General features: G+C 44.8%; 3 non-coding genes across 3 annotated transcripts; all 3 read left to right on the top strand.

Moving 5' to 3' along the window:
• The first annotated feature begins 657 nt into the window (after positions 1-657).
• On the top strand, positions 658-739 carry trnas-gcu (transfer RNA serine (anticodon GCU)). Its single transcript has one exon. It is a non-coding gene; the product is annotated as a tRNA-Ser (tRNA).
• Positions 740-17726: 16987 nt separating this feature from the next.
• On the top strand, positions 17727-17815 carry trnap-agg (transfer RNA proline (anticodon AGG)). The gene is given in 2 exon segments: positions 17727-17762; positions 17780-17815. It is a non-coding gene; the product is annotated as a tRNA-Pro (tRNA).
• An 897-nt stretch (positions 17816-18712) lies between these two features.
• On the top strand, positions 18713-18785 carry trnaf-aaa (transfer RNA phenylalanine (anticodon AAA)). The gene has a single exon. It is a non-coding gene; the product is annotated as a tRNA-Phe (tRNA).
• Positions 18786-19007: the final 222 nt, after the last annotated feature.

Raw genomic sequence — 19007 nt, forward strand, 5'->3', positions numbered from 1 at the left:
TAACTGAAAAAATTGAACAGTTCCATCCTTTCTTTTCTTCCTTCTTCTCTTCTTTCCATCAGTTTCTCTTTTCTGTCCCAGATCAATATAATGATGAGTATCCCAATTTAATCTGCTGTTTCTGGTGTTTTATCCATTCCAATTAAAATTTCAACATTCCAATCAAATCTATTTGTTATTCCACAGTGTCTCTCCATGTGTTTTATTCTGTTGTATTCTCTCACAGTCTGTTTGATGATCAATGTTACATCTCACTCTCTGTTCTGGTGAAGATCAGAAGCAGTGATATCTGTTTACACCACCCGACAAGTCGGCCTGAGGCTGTGCCTCGCTGATCATGTGGAGTTAAAGCAATTCTTCCAGTCAGTTAGTTCAGTTTTCATTTCATGACAAATTCGGTCATCATGACTTTGTCAGTGACCTAATGGTTCAGGTGTCTGAGTGATGTTAATCATGATGTGATGAAATGATTGTATGTTCCAGTCTTTCCGTGGTGGGTTTTCACACTGAGTAGAAACGTGTTGGACATGGTCTGGAAATGTTTCACACCGCTCCATTCCCAACTTCATTTACTGTCAGAAGATATATTTCCATCATTACACAGCTGGCTGCACAGCCAGAAGCTGTGCTGAAGGTGACAGCTATGTTTGTTCAACTGACAAGGTGGCCGAGAGGTTAAGGCGATGGACTGCTAATCTGTTGTGCTTTGCACGCGTGGGTTCGAATCCCATTCTTGTCGCTAGTTTATGAACTGTGCAGCGTATTGTTTATGTGTCAAGTCAGCCTCGAAACCTGTTCTTGTCAAGGTCCAGACAGTGATTCGAGAATTGGTTATACTTTATTAAAATTGAGACAGACAATTGGAATTCTTCACCCAAACTGCACTGGAATGAAGATCAAATAGGGATCACGAAACGGAGCAGGATTTTTCCTCCCCTCCTTCCTTCCATCTTTACTTTCTCTGGATTTGCACCAAGTGAAAGACAAATGGGAAAAGCAAATGGCGAGGGAGCAGATGCAGAAAATTATCCTTTGGCAAGAAATGTATTTTCAAATCTTCTTGATAGATTAAGTGAGTGAGCAATGCTTTGGCAGATGGAGTTTAAAATGAGGGGTCATCTACTACCTACTACCAAGATTAGAGTGTTTTTTTGTAAGAGGTGAGATGTTAGAAACGGCGGAGGAGTAGAGACCCGAATACTGAATTAATAAAAGCTAGTGGACTGGTAGAAAATAATGTGAAAAGTGAACAGAATCTGAAAATTGGAACTCATGTTGCAGTGATATAAAGCTCTGTGCTCCTGAAGTAAATGTCCAAGCCCAGATTATGGGGAATCTGTGGAGAGTGATTTGGCTTTTATTCATTCTTGGGTGTGAGTATCGCTGGCAAGGCTGGCATTTATTGCCCATCCCTAATTGCCCTTGAGAATGTGGTGGGGAGCTGCCTTCTTGAACTGCTGCAGTCAATGTGGTGTAGGAACACCCACAGTGCTATTGTGGAGGGAGTTCCAGGATTTTGACCCAGCAACAGTGAAGAAATGGTGATATAGTTCCAAGTCATGATGGTGAGTGACTTGGAGGTGAACCTGCAGGTGGTGGTGTTCCCATGCATCTGCTGCCCTTGTCCTTCGAGGTGCTAGTGGTCACGAGTTTGGAAGGTGCTGTTGAAGGATACTTGCTGCAGTGCATATGGAGATGGTACACACTGCAGCCACTGTTTACAGGTTTTGGAGGGATTGAATGTTTAAGGTGGCGTGTTAGGTGCCGATCAAGTGCGCTGCTTTGTCCTGGATGGTGTTGAGCTTCTTGACTGTTGTTGAGTGGGATGTATTCCATCACACTCCTGACTTGTGCCTTGTAGATGGTGGACAGGATTTGGGGTGTCAGGAGGTGAGATACTTGCTGCAGAATTCGTAATCTCTGACCTGCGCTTATAGCCACAGCATGGATGTGACTGGTCTAGTTACGTTTCTGGTCAAGATGTTGATGGTGGGGGATTTAACGATGATAATGCTTCTGAATATCAAAAGGTAGATTTTTTTTCTCTCTCATTGGAGATGTTCACTGCTTGGCACTTGTGTGGCCAGAAGGTTGCTTGTCACTTATCAGCTCAAGCCTGAATGTTGTTCAGGTCTTGCTGCTTGCAGGCACAGACTGCTTCAGTATCTGAAGAGTTGTGAGTCATCATCTAACATTCCCACTTCTGACTTATGTTGAAGAGAAAGTCGTCAATGAAACAGCTGGGATGTTTGGGTCTAGGACACGACCCTGAGAAACTCTTGAGGCAATGTCTTGGGCTGAGATGATTGGCCTCCACGAACCACAACATCTTGTTTTGGGCGTGGTATGACTTCAACAAGTGGAGAGTTTTCCCCCTGATTCCCATTGACTTCAATTTTGCTGGGGATCCTTGATGCCACACTCACTCAAGGGTAATCACTCTCACCTCTCCTCTGGAATTCCACTCTTTCGTCTCTGCTTGGACCAACCTGCAATGAGATCATACGAACATAAAATCAGAAGAACTAATAGCAGGAGTAGGCCATTTGGCCCCTCGAGCTTGCTCCGCCATTCAATAAGATCATGGCTGACCTGATCATGACCTCAACCCCACTTTCTTGCCTGCCCACCTAACCCTTGGCTCTCTTGTAGGTATAAGTCTTGAAGACATTCAATGACCCAGCCTCCACTGCTCTCTGCCGTAAAGAATTCCAAAGATTAATGACCCTCTGAGAGAAGAAATTCCTTCTTAAATGAAAAACCCCTAATTCTGAAACTGTGTCCCCTAGTTCTAGATTCCACCACGAGAGGAAACATCCTCTCAGCATCTACCCTGTCAAGCCCCCTCAGAATCTTATATGTCTCAATACGTTCACCTTTCATTTTTCTCAACTACAATGAGTATCAGTCCATCCTGCTCAGCTTTCCTCATAGGACCACACCTTCATCACAGGAATCAATCCAATGAACCTTCTCTCAACTGCCTCCAATGCAAGTATATCCCTCCTTAAATAAAGAGACAAAAACTGTACACAATAATCCAGGTGTGGTTTCACCAGCACCATGTACATTTGTAGCAAGACTTAGAACATAGAACATAGAACATAGAAAAATACAGCACAGAACAGGCCCTTCGGCCCACGATGTTGTGCCGATCCTTTGTCCTCTGTCAAGGACAATTTAATCTATACCCCATCATTCTCCTTTATCCATATACCTATCTAAAAGCCGTTTGAAAGTCCCTAAAGTTTCTGACTCAACAACTTCCCCAGGCAAGGCATTCCATGCCCCGACCACTCTCTGGGTAAAGAACCTTCCCCTGACATCCCCCTTATATCTCCCACCCTTCACCTTAAATTTATGACCCCTTGTAACGCTTTGCTCCACCCGGGGAAAAAGTTTCTGACTGTCTACCCTATCTATTCTCTACTTTTATGCTCCATCCCCCTTGCAATAAAGGGTAACATTCCATTTGCCTTCCTAATTATTTGCTGTACCTGCATGGTAACTTTTTGTGATTCATGTACGAGGATACCCAGATCCTTCTACACCGCAGCATTCTGTAATCTCTCACAATTTAAATAATATTTTCCTTTTCTATTCTTCCTACCAAAGTGGATAACCTCACATTTTCCAATATTCTCCTCTATCTGCCAAATTATTTCCTGGAGCTGAGAGACCCTGGCAGAACCTAAACTGAGCATCAATGATCAGATTATTGCTGCATGTGTGGTGCTTGATAGCACTTTTGGTGACATCTTCCATCACTTTGCTGATGATTGATAGTCGACTGATGGGGTGGCAATTGGTCAGATTGGATTTGTCCTGCATTTTTTTTATGGAGAGGGCACACTTGGACAATTTTCCACATTGTCAAGTAGATACCTGTGTTGTAGCTCTACTGGAACAGCTTGGCTGAGGGTGCAGCTAGTTCTGGAGCACAAGTCTTCGGTACTAGAGCCGGAATGTTGTTAGGGCCCATAGTCTTTGCTGTATCGAGTGCCTTCAGCTGTTTCTTGCCATTATGTGGAGTGAAGCAAATTGGCTGAAAACTGGAAGCTGTGATGCTGGGGACCTCAAGAGGCCGAGATGAATCATCCACTGAGCAATTTCTGACTGAAGATGGTTTCAAATGCTTCAGCTTCACCTTTTGCACTGACGTGCTCGGCTCCACCAACATTGAGGATAGGAATGTTTTTGGGCCCTCCTCATCTGGTTCGTTATTTAATTGTCCACCACCATTCATGACTGGATACCTAGTTTCTCAGGGCAGTGTCCGAGGCCCAACCATCCTCAGCTGTTTCATTGATGGCTTTCTCTTCAACATAAGTCAGAAGTGGGGCCTGGGATAGTGAGGAGAGAGGAGGTAAATGGGCAGGTATTACACCTCCTGCGATTGCAGGGGAAGGTGCCATGGGATGGGGACGAGGTGGTGGAGGTAATGGAGGAGTGGACCAGGTTGTCGCGGAGGGAACGATCCCTTCGGAATGCTGACAGGGAAAGGGAGGGGAAGATGCGTTTGGTAGTGGCATCACGCTGGAGGTGGCAAAAATGGCAGAGGATGATCCTTTGGATATGGAGGCTGATGGGGTGGAAAGTGAGGACAAGGGGAACCCGTTCACGGTTCTGGGAGGGAGTGGAAGGGTTGAGGGCAGAAGTACGGGAAATGGGCCGGACACGGTTGAGGGCCCTGTCAACAACAGTGGGGGGGATTCCACGGTTGAGGAAAAAGGAGGTCATACCAGAAGCACCGTCATGGAAGGTAGCATCATCAGAGCAGCTGAGTCGAAGACGAAGAAACCTGGAGAATGGAATGGAGTCCTTACAGGAGGTAGGGTGTGAAGAAGTGTAGTCGAGGTAGCTGTGGGAGTCGGTGGGCTTATAATGGATATTGGGAGACAACCTATTCCCAGAGATGGAGACAGAGAAGTCGAGGAAGGGAAGGGAAGTGTCAGAGATGGACCACGTATGGGTGAGAGAAGGGTGGAAATTGGAAGCAAAGTTGATAAAGTTTTCCAGTTCGGGGCGGGAGCAGGAAGCGGCACCGATACAGTCATCAATGTACCGGAAAAAGAGTTGGGGGAGGGGGCCTGAGTAGGGCTGGAACAAAGAATGCTCGACATATCCCACAAAAAGACAGGCATAACTAGGACCCATGCGGGTACCCATAGCGACACCTTTTACTTGAAGGAAGTGCGTGGAGTTGAAGGAGAAGTTGTTCAATGTGAGAACAAGTTCAGCCAGGCGGAGGAGGGTGGTGGTGGATGGGGACTGGTTGGGCCTCTGTTCCAGGAAGAAGCGGAGAGCCCTCAAACCATCCTGGCGGGGGATGGAGGTGCAGCGCGATTGGACGTCCATAGTGAAGAGGAGGCGGTTGGGACCAGGAAACTGGAAATTGTCAAAATGACGTAAGGCGTCAGAAGAGTCATGGATGTAGTTGGGAAGAGACTGGACCAGCGGAGAAAAGATAGAGTCAAGAAAGGAAGAAATAAGTTCAGTGGGGCAGGAGCAGGCTGACACAATGGGTCTGCCGGGACGTACCCGTTTGTGGATTGTGGGAAGGAGGTAGAAGCTGGCTGTCCGGGGTTGCGGGACGATGAGGTTGGAAGCTGAAGAGGGAAGCTCTCCAGAGGAGATGAGGTCAGTGACAGTCCTTTGGACGGTGGCTTGATGTTCGGTGATGGGGTCATGGTCCAGAGGGAGGTAGGAAGAAGTGTCTGTGAGTCGGCGCTGAGCCTCTGCAAGGTAGAGGTCGGTACGCCATACAACAACAGCACCACCATTGTCTGCAGGTTTGATGACCATGTCGGGGTTGGACCTGAGAGAACGGAGTGCCTCAAGATCAGAGGGGGACAGGTTAGAGTGAGTGAGGGGGGCAAAGAAATTGAGATGACAAATGTCTAGCCGACAGTTTTCAATGAAGAGATCAAGAGCGGGTAAGTGGCCAGGGGGAGGGGTCCAAGTAGAGGGAGAATGCTGGAGGTGGGTGAATGGGTCTGCTGGTCGGGAGGAGGACTCCTGGTCAAAGAAGTGAGCCTGGAGGTGGAGAAATATTTTCTAGATACAGCCCGAGGGGATTTCCATGGATCCAGTCCCTCACTTCACCTTGGTGGGGGTACCTTACACAGTGGTCTTCCCCAGTGAACCTTTGCAGCGGCTGCCCCAAGATGTAGTGCGTCCCTCAGCACGTAGTCTTGGACCTTGGAATGTGCCAGTCTGCAACATTAGGTCGTGGACAACTCTTTGCGCTGGAAGACCAGCAAGTTTCGGGCAGAACAAAGGGCGTCTTTCACCCAATTGATAGTCCTTCAGCAGCAGTTGATGTTCATCTCGGTGTGCATCCCTGAGAACAGCCTGTAGAGCACAGACTCCTGTGTTACACAGCTGCTTGGGATGAACCGCGATAAAAACCACTGCATCTTTTTCGACACCTGCTTTGCAAAGACAGACAGGGCAGTCCTCTCTCCTCTGTCTTGTTTGTTTGCTGTTTTGAACCCTTTGCTGAGTCTATTAGGAAGGATGCAAGCAGAAAGGGGGGGTTATAATCCGAGGCAGTGGAGTCACTCAGGTTAAAACTTCCCTGTACCTGGATGACGTCGCCGTCTTTTGCTCGGATCTGCTGTCCGTTCGCAGACTGATCAGCATCTGCGACCAGTTCGAACTCGCCTCGGGAGCCAAAGTTAACCACGGCAAGTGCGAGTCCATGTTCTTTGGGAACTGGGCTGACCGATCCTTTGTCCCCTTCACCATCAGGTCAGACTACCTGACGGTGCTGGGGTTATGGTTCGGAAGGGACGGGGCGTGCACCAAAACCTGGAAGTAGCGAGTAGCCAGGATACACCATAAGCTGAGCATGTGGGAGCAGCGATCTCTCTCCATTGTGGGTAAGAACCTGGTGATCAGGTGCGAGGCGCTCACGTTGCTGTACGTGGTGCAGGTCTGGCCCAAACGCCACTCCTGTGCTGTGGCGATCACCCGAGCCATTTTCCGCTTCATATGGGGTTCCAAAATGGACCAGGTCTGGAGGGACATAATGTTCAAACCCCTGGATAAGGGCGGGAAAAATGTACCCAACGTCGCCCTCATCCTGATGACTACCTTCGTGTGCAGCTGCATCAAGCTGTGCGCAGATTCCCAGTACACAATCTCCAAGTGTCACTCCGTGCTGAGGTTCTATCTGTCCCCAGCGTTGTGAAGAATGGGCCTGGTCACATTGCCGCGGAATGCTCCATCCAGTTGGACCGTGCCGTACCACATATCCTTCGTGGGAAAGTTTCTGTGGAAAAACATCTTTGACCACCAATCCTTCAGGTAGTTGTCTGCACGGAATGTCCTCAAGGCCCTACAGGAAAAGGAGATGGTGGATCCAGTCGGATGGTTCCCCGAGCAAACTTCCAAAGTCATTTGGCGGAATGCCTCATCACCAGAACTTTCAAACAAGCACCAAGATGAAACTTGGCTGGTGGTGAGAAGAGCCCTCCCCATCAGATCCTTCCTGCACGCCCGAAGTCTCACCCCCTCCGCACAATGCCCTCGAGGTGGCTGTGGTGGGGAAGAGACAGTTGCCCACCTCTTTCTCTGAATTGCCTCCAATGCAAGTATATCCCTCCTTAAATAAGGAGACCAAAGCTGTACACAGTACTCCAGGTGTGGTTTCACCAACACCCTGTACATTTGTAGCAAGACTTCTCTCCTTTTATACTCCATTCCCCTTTGTAACAAAGGGTAACATTCCATTTGCCTTCCTAATTATTTGCTCTAGCTGCATGCTAACTTTTTGTGATTCATGTACGAAGACACCCAGATCCTTCTATACCGCAGCATTCTGTAGTCTCTCGCAATTTAAATAATATTTAATTTATCTGTTCTTACTACCAAAGTGAATAACCTCACATTTTCCCACATTATACTCCAGCTTCCAAATGTTTGCCTGGATCCGAGAGGCCGTGGCGGAATCTAAACTGAGCATCGATGAGCAGTTTATTGCTAAATGCGTGGTGATTGATATCACTGTTGATGACATCTTCCATCACTTTGCTGATGATTGATAGTAGACTGATGGGGCGGTAATTGGTCAGATTGGATTTGTCCTGCTTTTTTTTATGGACAGGGCACACCTGGGCAATTTTCCACATTGTCGAGTAGCTGTTTGAGTTGTAGCTCAAAAAAAAATTATCTTAACAAATTATCGGCTGTAAGCACGTTTGTCATCGGGTTGAATAATTTCTGTGTGAGGAATGTTCCAGCATCATAAACCAGGGGAACGTGCTGACTGAGCTGTGTCTTCATCTCTTCTGGGCAGTCGGACAGTTCACCCTTCATTCTGCTCTGATTTACTTTCCCAAAGCGGATCGACAGATTCTCACATCTGGAGACTGGGTTTTCTTGTTAGGTTCCTTTCGATTTTTCTTGCTCCTGAATGATAATATATGCCAACCTTGGATCAACCTTGCGTTGTGTCCCAGTCTTGGTTAAGAGCGACACATAACGGCACCAACACTCTGAAACAAACAACACAGTCACACTTTCCTTCAGTGAGATTAATGTTGAGGCGGTTTCCAAGTCGAATGCAATTGTGAACAAATTTCTCACGAAGAAATTGTGGGTGATTTGAGTATTTGCACTGAATTTCTGTGCAAGGAGTGGCAGTTTCAAACAGCCATTCCGAAATCACTTCCTTCACAAAGACAAAGACTGTGCTGTCTTAACGTGTCACTCAACTTCACAAACAAATTTGAACTCGAAGTTCAGGAGAAGACAGAGTGGTGAATGATTGATCGTGTAATCTTTGGATGAGAAAAGATACTAAACATACAAAATCCAACATTTGAGCTAGCGTGTAAGATTGATCTTTCCATGGAGATGATCACTGGAATACTGGAACAGGCCCAAGACAGAAATGTTGACATGAGAGCAGGGGGGAGTGTTGAAACGGCAAGGAACCAGAAGCTCGGGGTCATGCTTTCGGACTGCGCAGAGGTGTTCGACATAATCTGCGTTTGGTCTCCCCAATTTGGAGGAGACTGCAATGTGAGCAGCGAATACAGTACACTAAATTGAAAGACGTACAAGTAAATCGCTGCTTCACCTGAAAGGAGTGTTTGGGCTTTAAATAATGAGCAGAGAGGAGGGAAAAGGGTAGGTGTTATATCTCCTGCGATTGCATGAGAAGGTGCCTTGGGAAGGGGATGAGGTGTCAGGGATAATGGAGGAGTGGACCAAGGTGTCGTGGAGGGAACGATCCCTTCGGAATGCTGACAGGGGAGGGAAGGATGCGTTTGGTGGTGGCATCACGCTGGAGGTGGTGGAAATGGTGGAGGATGATCCTTTGGATGTGGAGGCAGGTGGGGTGGAAAGTGAGGACAAGGGGAACCCTGTCGCAGTTCTGGGAGGGAGGGGAAGGGGGAAGGCAGAGGTTGAGAGTCCTGTCAACTACACTGGGACGGGGGGGGAGGGGGGAGGACAGAGGTTGTGGGTCCTGTCAACTACACTGGGACGGGGGTGGGGGGGTGCCGTTGAAATCTGGTGATGTTGTTGAATTTAATTTCAAACACTCCTTGAACTCTCTGCCGATGAAGACTGAAAAAGGGAAGAACAACGACACAAGGGTCTCAAATCCAAGACCGTGAGATTAAAAGTCTCATGCTCTGCCAACTGAGCTAACAAGGCCTGATACAGTACTTCTACTCTGATACAGTAAATCCACTTACAGAAGCGTGAGATGCTGGCTCTCCCCGGAGCAATCTAGTCAGTTCCACTCAGCAGCTCGATCCCTTTCCTCCTGCAAGTTTCTTTCCTTCTGGTATCCATCCAATTTCCTTTTCAAATCATTGATTGTCTCTGCTTCCACCACACTCGTGGGCCAAGACATTACCACCCACAACATAAAAAATTCCACCTCATCAAGGATGGGAAATACTTACATCTTCTATATTTGCTTATTCTCTATTTCTATGAGAATAGACTGGCAGTCAACATGAAAGGAAACCCAAAAATCTTCGAGCAGCATGTAAATGATAAGTGGGTAGTAAGAGGTTGAGTCGGGCCTATTAGGGACAAAAAGGATAATATAAGCTTAGAGGTGCAGGGCAATGTTAATCTACTTAATGAGTACTTTGCATCAGTGATCACTAAGGAAGTGGAATTTGACAAAATATCAGTTGAAGTGAAGAAAGTAGAGGCAATGGAGAGAGTACAAATTATGAGAGGGAGGTACTAAAAAGGCTGGCTGTGCTTAGGGAAGATAAATCACCTGGTCCGGATGGCTCACATCCCAGGTTGTGAAAGGAAATGCGGATGCAGATAACGCAAGGGCTTGCTATAATCTTCCAATCTTCCCTGGATACGGGGGAGGTGCCAGAGGATTAAACAGTGGCAAATGCGACACCCTTATTCAAGAAAGGGTGTAAGGACAGTCCGGGTAACTACAGGCTAGTTAGATTAACAGCAGCGGTGGGTAAGGTTTTAGAAAGAATAATCAGGGTAAAAAATCAACAGTCACTTGGAGAGGTTCGAGTTAATTAAGGAGAGTGAGCATGGATTTATAAATGGGAGTTCATGCTTGACTAATCAAACTGCATTTTTTGATGAACTAACAGAGCAGGTTGATGAAGGGAATGCAGTGGATGTTGTTTATATGGATTTTAAGGAAGCGTTTGACAAGGTACCACATAAAAGGGCGGTTAACAAAATTGAGGTTCGTGGTATAGGAGGGTCAGTGTCCAATTGGATAGAAAATTGGTTTAAGGACAGAAAACAGCGAGTCTTATTAAATGGTTCTTTGTCAGACTGGAGGATAGTCGACAGTGGTGTTCCCCAAGGGTCAGTGCTAGAACCACTGCTTTTTCTGCTCAAGGTAATTGACTTGGATCTTGGAATACAGAGTAGAATCTCAAAATATGCCGATGACACCAAACTTGGAGGAGCGGCAAACAGTGAGGATGATATCAACTGCCTGCAACAGGACAGTGATAGGCTAGCAGAATGGGCAGACAGGTGGCAGATGGAATTTAATAGTAACAAGTGTGAGGTGATGTATTTTGGCATAAGGAATAGGGAGAGGCAATATATACTTAATGGCACAGTTCTAAAGAGTGTGCTGGAATATAGGGACTTGGGGTTCATGTGCATCAATCTTTGAAGGTGGAAAGTCATATTGCGAGAGTGGTTCGCAAAGCATATGGGATCTTGGGCTTTATAAATAGAGGCATTGAGTACAAAAGCAGGGAAGTTATGCTGAACCATTATAAAACTCTGGTTAGGCCCCAATTGGAGTGTTGCTTCCAGTTCTGCTCAGCAGACTTTAGAAAGAATGTGAGGGTCCTTGAGAGGACGCAGAGGCGATTTACCAGAATGGATCCAGGGATGGGGGATTTTAGTTACAATGTTAGGTTGGAAAAGCTAGGATTATTCTGCTTATATCAAAGGAGATTAGTGGAGAATTGATAGAGGTGTAAAACACCTCTAGAGAACTGGCCATCCTGGACTGGGTATTGTGTAATGAGAAAGGATTAGTTAACAATCTTGTTGTGTGGGGTCCCTTGGGGAAGTGCGCCCATAATATGATAAAATTCTTCATTAAGATGGAGAGTGAGAGAGTTGATTCCGAGACTCGGGTCCTGAATCTAAACAAAGGAAACTATGAAGGTATGAGGCGGGAGTTGGCTATGATAGATTGGGGAACGTTACTTAAAGGGTTGACAGTGGATAGGCAATGGCTAGCATTTAAAGAGCGCATGGATGAATTACAACAATTGTTCATTCCTGTCTGTGCAAAAGTAAAACAGGAAGGGTGGCTCAACTGTGGCTTACAAAAGAAATTAAGGAAAGTATTAGATCCAAGGAGGAGAAATATAAAATGGTCAGAACAAGCAGCAAACCTGAAGATTGTGAGCAGTTTGGAATTTAGCAGAGGAGGACAAAAGGATTGATTAAGAAGGGGGAAATAGAGTATGAGAGTAAGCTGGCAAAGAACATAAAAACTGACTGTAAAACCTTCTATAGATATGTGTAGAGTAAAAGATTAGTGAAGACAAATGTGGGCCCCTTACAGTCAGAAACGGGGGAATTTATAATGGGGAACAAAGAAATGGCAGACCAATTAAATACATACTTTGGATCTGTCTTCAGAAAGGAGGATACAAATTATCTCCCAGAAATGTTGCGGAACATAGGGTCTAGTGAGAAGGAGGAACTGTATGAAATCAATATTAGTAGGGAATGTTTGGGAAATTGATGGGATTGAAGGCCGATAAATCCCCAGGGCCTGATAATCTACATCCCAGAGTAATTAAGGAAGTATCCCTTGAAATAGCAGATGCATTTCTGGTCTTTTTTCAAAATTCTATCGACTCTGGAACCGTTCCAATGGATTGGACGGTAGTTAATGTAACTCCGCTATTTTAAAAAAGAGGCAGAAAGAAAACAGCGAATTATATACCGGTTAGCCTGACATCAGTCGTGGGGAAAATGCTGGAGTCCATTATAAAAGATGTAATAGCAGAGTGCAATAATAACTCGTCTCCACTCCCAGTATTTCTAAATCCCACACATTCACTATAATGTGAACAATTATTTCCTGTTGTGTCTCTCTCAGATTTGTAAACTTCACTGTATTGGAGTGAGGTGACATCTACTGGCGGGAAGCCAGAACTGCAATCAAGCAGCAGAAACTCCACAGTCTGTCAGGGTTAAAGAAACATTGCAATGTGAAGTGGTTTGATTGGGGAGATGGAGACATGATTCTTCTTGTGGTGGTGTCTGAAGCAAAGGCCAGAAATACAAAATTGTCATTAATAAAAGAAATGAGGAATTCATGAAAAATGTATTAACGTAGTGAATGGTTAGAATGTGGATAGAATAGAAAGTGAGATTGGATGGACAGAAGCAGTCTGAAAGGATGGCTGAAACAAATGGTGAGTGCCCTGAAACATTAACTGTGTTTCTCACAGCACAGATGCTGCCAGAGCTGCTGAACATTTCCAGCACTTTCTGTTTTTATTTCAGCATTGCAGGATGTTGCTTTGATCTGAAAAAAAATGGATGATTGGCTGGGAGGTTCCAGTGAAATTCCACAGCAGCTAATAAAGCTTGAATTGTCAGTGGCTCGTTGGTCTAGGGGTATGATTCTCGCTTAGGGAGTATGGTTAATTAACATGCGAGAAATCCCGGGTTCAAGTCCCGGACGAGCCCTGGTCTGCTGGCATTTTTAGATTAAGGTTATCTATTGGTTTCAGCCTTGCAGAAGTTGGAATTGACTTCCATCCGGAGCTGGCTTGAGGACCAGACTACTGGATTCAAAGAGCTTGTCGACAAAATTGCAATTAACTGAATGTCCAGATAGCCAATTGGGAATACAAAGTTGTTGCTGTAATTGTGACCTGACTCCAAAAACAACAGGACTGGGTTCTGGACTGGAATGGAATGGAATTCTTCAGTGTTTCTGTTGTTTGGCTTGCATTGACTCATCGATTTTCTTGTTTTTCACTTTGTCGATGCCTTTGAATAATTGTGGATCCTTCTTCAGGGTGTCTTCTTTCACCAGGTAGTTCTGACCTCCGATGATGTTGATTGTAATCAGCTTCAATTCGCTGATAGTTTTGGAAGTGAGCAGATTTCCTTTGCTTGAGTCTACAACATGGAACTCAGTCTGACATGTGGACCCATGGGAGGATTTGAATGCCATCCCTGCGTTGGAGTTGCATCCATCCAATAAGAGACCGAGTTGAAGTGACAGTTCTGTCAGTCGAATATGAGACTTTTAATGGCAGGGTTGTGAGTTTGATTGCCATTCTGTTTTTCCCTTTTTTAAGGCTTCATGAGCAGAGAGTACAGGGAGTGTTTGAAATGAGCAAGTCTCGCTTTGATTCAGGACTCTTACCTCTCAGCAGCATCTCACTATGAAAGATTGAATTTGATCTCATTTCATTCTCAGCTCGGGGTCTGTGCGGCTCAGTGGGACTTCTGGCTGTCTCCCACTTCACAATCCATCAGTACTGAGAAAGCAATGGGGAATATTACTCACATGTTGTGTTCTTTAATTTTTTGGAAAACTTGAATGTATGTATTTTCTTCCAAAACAAGGACACCAAACCACTGTTAATGTAGGGATGAAATAGCTCAGTTGGGAGAGCGTTAGACTGAAGATCTAAAGGTCCCGGGTTCAATGCCGGGTTTCAGCAATTCCGCTTCCTTATGTGTCCCTTGCCTTGGTTCTGATTTTCCAGTTGCACAATTTGCTTTGAGATTATTTACCAAGCACCAGTGGATTGAATTTGAGAAACAACACAGAATCATTTGCAACATAGAAGGTGGTCATTTGGCCTATCACGTCCATGCTGGCTCTCCCCGGAGCAATCTCGTCAGTTCCACTCACCAGCTCGATCCCTTTCCTCCTGCAAGTTTCTTTCCTTCAAGTATCCATCCATTTTCCTTTTCAAATCATTGTTTGTCTCTGCTTCCACCACACTCGTGCGCCAAGACATTACCACCCACAACATAAAAAATTTCACCTCATCAAGGATGGGAAATACTTACATCTTCTATATTTGCTTATTCTCTATTTCTATGAGAATAGACTGGCAGTCAACATGAAAGGAAACCCAAAAATCTTCGAGCAGCATGTAAATGATAAGTGGGTAGTAAGAGGTTGAGTCGGGCCTATTAGGGTCAAAAAGGATAATATAAGCTTAGAGGTGCAGGGCAATGTTAATCTACTGAATGAGTACTTTGCATCAGTGATCACTGAGGAAGTGGAATTTGACAAAATATGAGTTGAAGTGAAGAAAGTAGAGGCAATGGAGAGAGTACAAATTAGGAGAGGGAGGTACTAAAAAGGCTGGCTGTGCTTAGGGAAGATAAATCACCTGGTCCGGATGGCTCACATCCCAGGTTGCGAAAGGAAATGCGGATGCAGATAACGGAAGGGCTTGCTATAATCTTCCAATCTTCCCTGGATACGGGGGAGGTGCCAGAGGATTAAACAGTGGCAAATGCGACACCCTTATTCAAGAAAGGGTGTAAAGACAGTCCGGGTAACTACAGGCTAGTTAGATTAACAGCAGCGGTGGGTAAGGTTTTAGAAAGAATAATCAGGGTAAAAAATCAACAGTCACTTGGAGAGGTTCGAGTTAATTAAGGAGAGTGAGCATGGATTTATAAATGGGAGTTCATGCTTGACTAATCTAACTGCATTTTTTGATGAACTTACAGAGCAGGTTGATGAAGGGAATGCAGTGGATGTTGTTTATATGGATTTTAAGGAAGCGTTTGACAAGGTACCACATAAAAGGGCGGTTAACAAAATTGAGGTTCGTGGTATAGGAGGGTCAGTGTCCAATTGGATAGATAATTGGTTTAAGGACAGAAAACAGCGAATCTTATTAAATGGTTCTTTGTCAGACTGGAGGATAGTCGACAGTGGTGTTCCCCAAGGGTCAGTGCTAGAACCACTGCTTTTTTTGCTCAAGGTAATTGACTTGGATCTTGGAATACAGAGTAGAATCTCAAAATATCCCGATGACAACAAACTTGGAGGAGCGGCAAACAGTGAGGATGATATGAAATGCCTGCAACAGGACAGTGATAGGCTAGCGGAATGGGCAGACAGGTGGCAGATGGAATTTAATAGTGACAAGTGTGAGGTGATGTATTTTGGCATAAGGAATAGGGAGAGGCAATATATACTTAATGGCACAGTTCTAAAGAGTGTACTGGAATAGAGGGACTTGGGGTTCATGTGCATCAAGCTTTGAAGGTGGCAAGTCATATTGCGAGAGTGGTTCGCAAAGCATATGGGATCTTGGGCTTTATAAATAGAGGCATTGAGTACAAAAGCAGGGAAGTTATGCTGAACCATTATAAAACTCTGGTAAGGCCCCAATTGGAGTGTTGCTTCCAGTTCTGCTCAGCAGACTTTAGAAAGAATGTGAGGGTCCTTGAGAGGACGCAGAGGCGATTTACCAGAATGGATCCAGGGATGGGGGATTTTAGTTACAAGGTTAGGTTGGAAAAGCTAAGATTATTCTGCCTATATCAAAGGAGATTGAGTGGAGAATTGATAGAGGTGTAAAACACCTCTAGAGAACTGGCCATCCTGGACTGGGTATTGTGTAATGAGAAAGGATTAGTTAACAATCTTGTTGTGTGGGGTCCCTTGGGGAAGTGCGCCCATAATATGATAAAATTCTTCATTAAGATGGAGAGTGAGAGATTTGATTCCGAGACTCGGGTCCTGAATCTAAACAAAGGAAACTATGAAGGTATGAGGCGGGAGTTGGCTATGATAGATTGGGGAACGTTACTTAAAGGGTTGACAGTGGATAGGCAATGGCTAGCATTTAAAGAGCGCATGGATGAATTACAACAATTGTTCATTCCTGTCTGTGCAAAAGTAAAACAGGAAGGGTGGCTCAACTGTGGCTTACAAAAGAAATTAAGGAAAGTATTAGATCCAAGGAGGAGAAATATAAAATGGCCAGAACAAGCAGCAAACCTGAAGATTGTGAGCAGTTTGGAATTTAGCAGAGGAGGACAAAAGGATTGATTAAGAAGGGGGAAATAGAATATGAGAGTAAGCTAGCAAAGAACATAAAAACTGACTGTCAAAGCTTCTATAGATATGTGTAGAGAAAAAGATTAGTGAAGGCAAATGTGGACCCTTACAGTCAGAAACGGGGGAATTTATAATGGGGAACAAAGAAATGGCAGACCAATTAAATACATACTTTGGATCTGTCTTCACTAAGGAGGATACAAATTATCTCCCAGAAATGTTGGGGAACATAGGGTCTAATGAGAAGGAGGAACTGTATGAAATCAGTATTAGTCGGGAATGTTTGGGAAATTGATGGGATTGAAGGCCGATAAATCCCCAGGGCCTGATAATCTACATCCCAGAGTAATTAAGGAAGTGGCCCTTGAAATAGCAGATGCATTTCTGGTCTTTTTTCAAAATTCTATCGACTCTGGAACAGTTCCAATGGATTGGACGGTAGTTAATGTAACTCCGCTATTTAAAAAAAAAGGCAGAAAGAAAACAGCGAATTATATACCGGTTAGCCTGACATCAGTCGTGGGGAAAATGCTGGAGTCCATTATAAAAGATGTAATAGCAGAGTGCAATAATAACTCGTCTCCACTCCTAGTATTTCTAAATCCCACACATTCACTATAATGTGAACAATTATTTCCTGTTGTGTCTCTCTCAGATTTGTAAACTTCACTGTTTTGGAGTGAGGTGACATCTACTGGTGGGAAGCAAGAACTGCAATCAAGCAGCAGAAACTCCACAGTCTGTCAGGGTTAAAGAAACATTGCAATGTGAGGAAACAGCGAAGTGGTTTGATTGGGTAGATGGAGACACGATTCCACTTGTGCTGGTGTCTGAAGCAAAGGCCAGAAATACAAGATTGTCATTAATAAAAGAAATGAGGAATTCATGAAAAATGTAGTAACGTAGTGAATGATTAGAATGTGGATAGAATAGAAAGTGAGATTGGATGGACAGAAGCAGTCTGAAAGGATGGCTGAAACAAAAGGTGAGTGCCCTGAAACGTTAACTGTGTTTCTCACAGCACAGATGATGCCAGAGCTGCTGAACATTTCCAGCACTTTCTGTTTTTATTTCAGCTTTTGCAGGATGTTGCTTTGATCTGAAAAAAAATGGATGATTGGCTGGGGGGTTCCGGTGAAATTCCACAGCAGCTAATAAAACCTGACCTGTCAGTGGCTCGTTGGTCTAGGGGTATGATTCTCGCTTAGGGAGTATAGTTAATTAACATGCGAGAGATCCCGGGTTCAAGTCCCGGACGAGCCCTGGCCTGCTGGCATTTTTAGATTAAGGTTATCTATTGGTTTCAGCCTTGCAAAAGGTGGAATTGACTTCCATGCGGAGCTGGCTTGAGGACCAGACAACTGGATTCAAAGAGCTTGTCGACAAAATTGCAATTAACGAAATGTACTGATAGCCAAGTGGGAAAAAAAGTTGTTGCTGTAATTGTGACCTGCCTCCAAAAACAACAGGACTGGGTTCTGGACTGGAATGGAATGGAATTCTTCAGTGTTTCTGTTGTTTGGCTTGCATTGACTCATCGATTTTCTTGTTCTTCACTTTGTCGATGCCTTTGAATAATTGTGGATCCTTCTTCAGGGTGTCTCCTTTCACCAGGTCGTTCTGACCTCCGATGATGTTGATTGTAATCAGCTTCAATTCGCTGATAGTTTTGGAAGTGAGCAGATTTCCTTTGCTTGAGTCTACAACATGGAACTCAGTCTGACATGTGGACCCATGGGAGGATTTGAATGCCACCCCTGCGTTGGAGTTGTATCCATCCAATAAGAGACCGAGGAGAAGTGACAGTTCTGTCAGTCGAATATGAGACTTTTAATGGCAGGGTTGTGAGTTTGAGTGCCATTCTGTTTTTCCCTTTTTTAAGGCTTCATGAGCAGAGAGTACAGGGAGTGTTTGAAATGAGCAAGTCTCGCTTTGATTCAGGACTCTTACCTCTCAGCAGCATCTCACTATGAAAGATTGAATTTGATCGGGGTCTGTGCGGCTCAGCGGCACTGCTGGCTGTCTCCCGCTTCACAATCCATCAGTACTGAGAAAGCAATGGGGAATATTACTCACATGTTGTGTTCTTTAATTTTTTGGAAAACTTGAATGTATGTATTTTCTTCCAAAACAAGGACAACAAGCCACTATTAATGTCGGGCTGAAATAGTTCAGTTGGGCGAGCGTTAGACTAAAAATCTAAAGGTCCCTGGTTCAATCCTGGGTTTTAGCAATTTTGCTTGCTTATGCGTCCCTTGCCTTGGTTCTGATTTTCCGGTTGCACAATTTACTTTGAAATTATTTACCAAGCACCAGTGGATTGAATTTGAGAAACAACACAGAGTCATTTACACCACAGAAGGTGGTCGTTTGGCCTATCACGTCCATGCTGGCTCTCCCCGGAGCAATCTCGTCAGTTCCACTCACCAGCTCGATCCCTTTCCTCCTGCAAGTT

This window comes from Heterodontus francisci, unplaced genomic scaffold (genome assembly GCF_036365525.1).
Source record: "Heterodontus francisci isolate sHetFra1 unplaced genomic scaffold, sHetFra1.hap1 HAP1_SCAFFOLD_1103, whole genome shotgun sequence".
In the NCBI taxonomy this organism is placed as follows: domain Eukaryota; kingdom Metazoa; phylum Chordata; class Chondrichthyes; order Heterodontiformes; family Heterodontidae; genus Heterodontus; species Heterodontus francisci.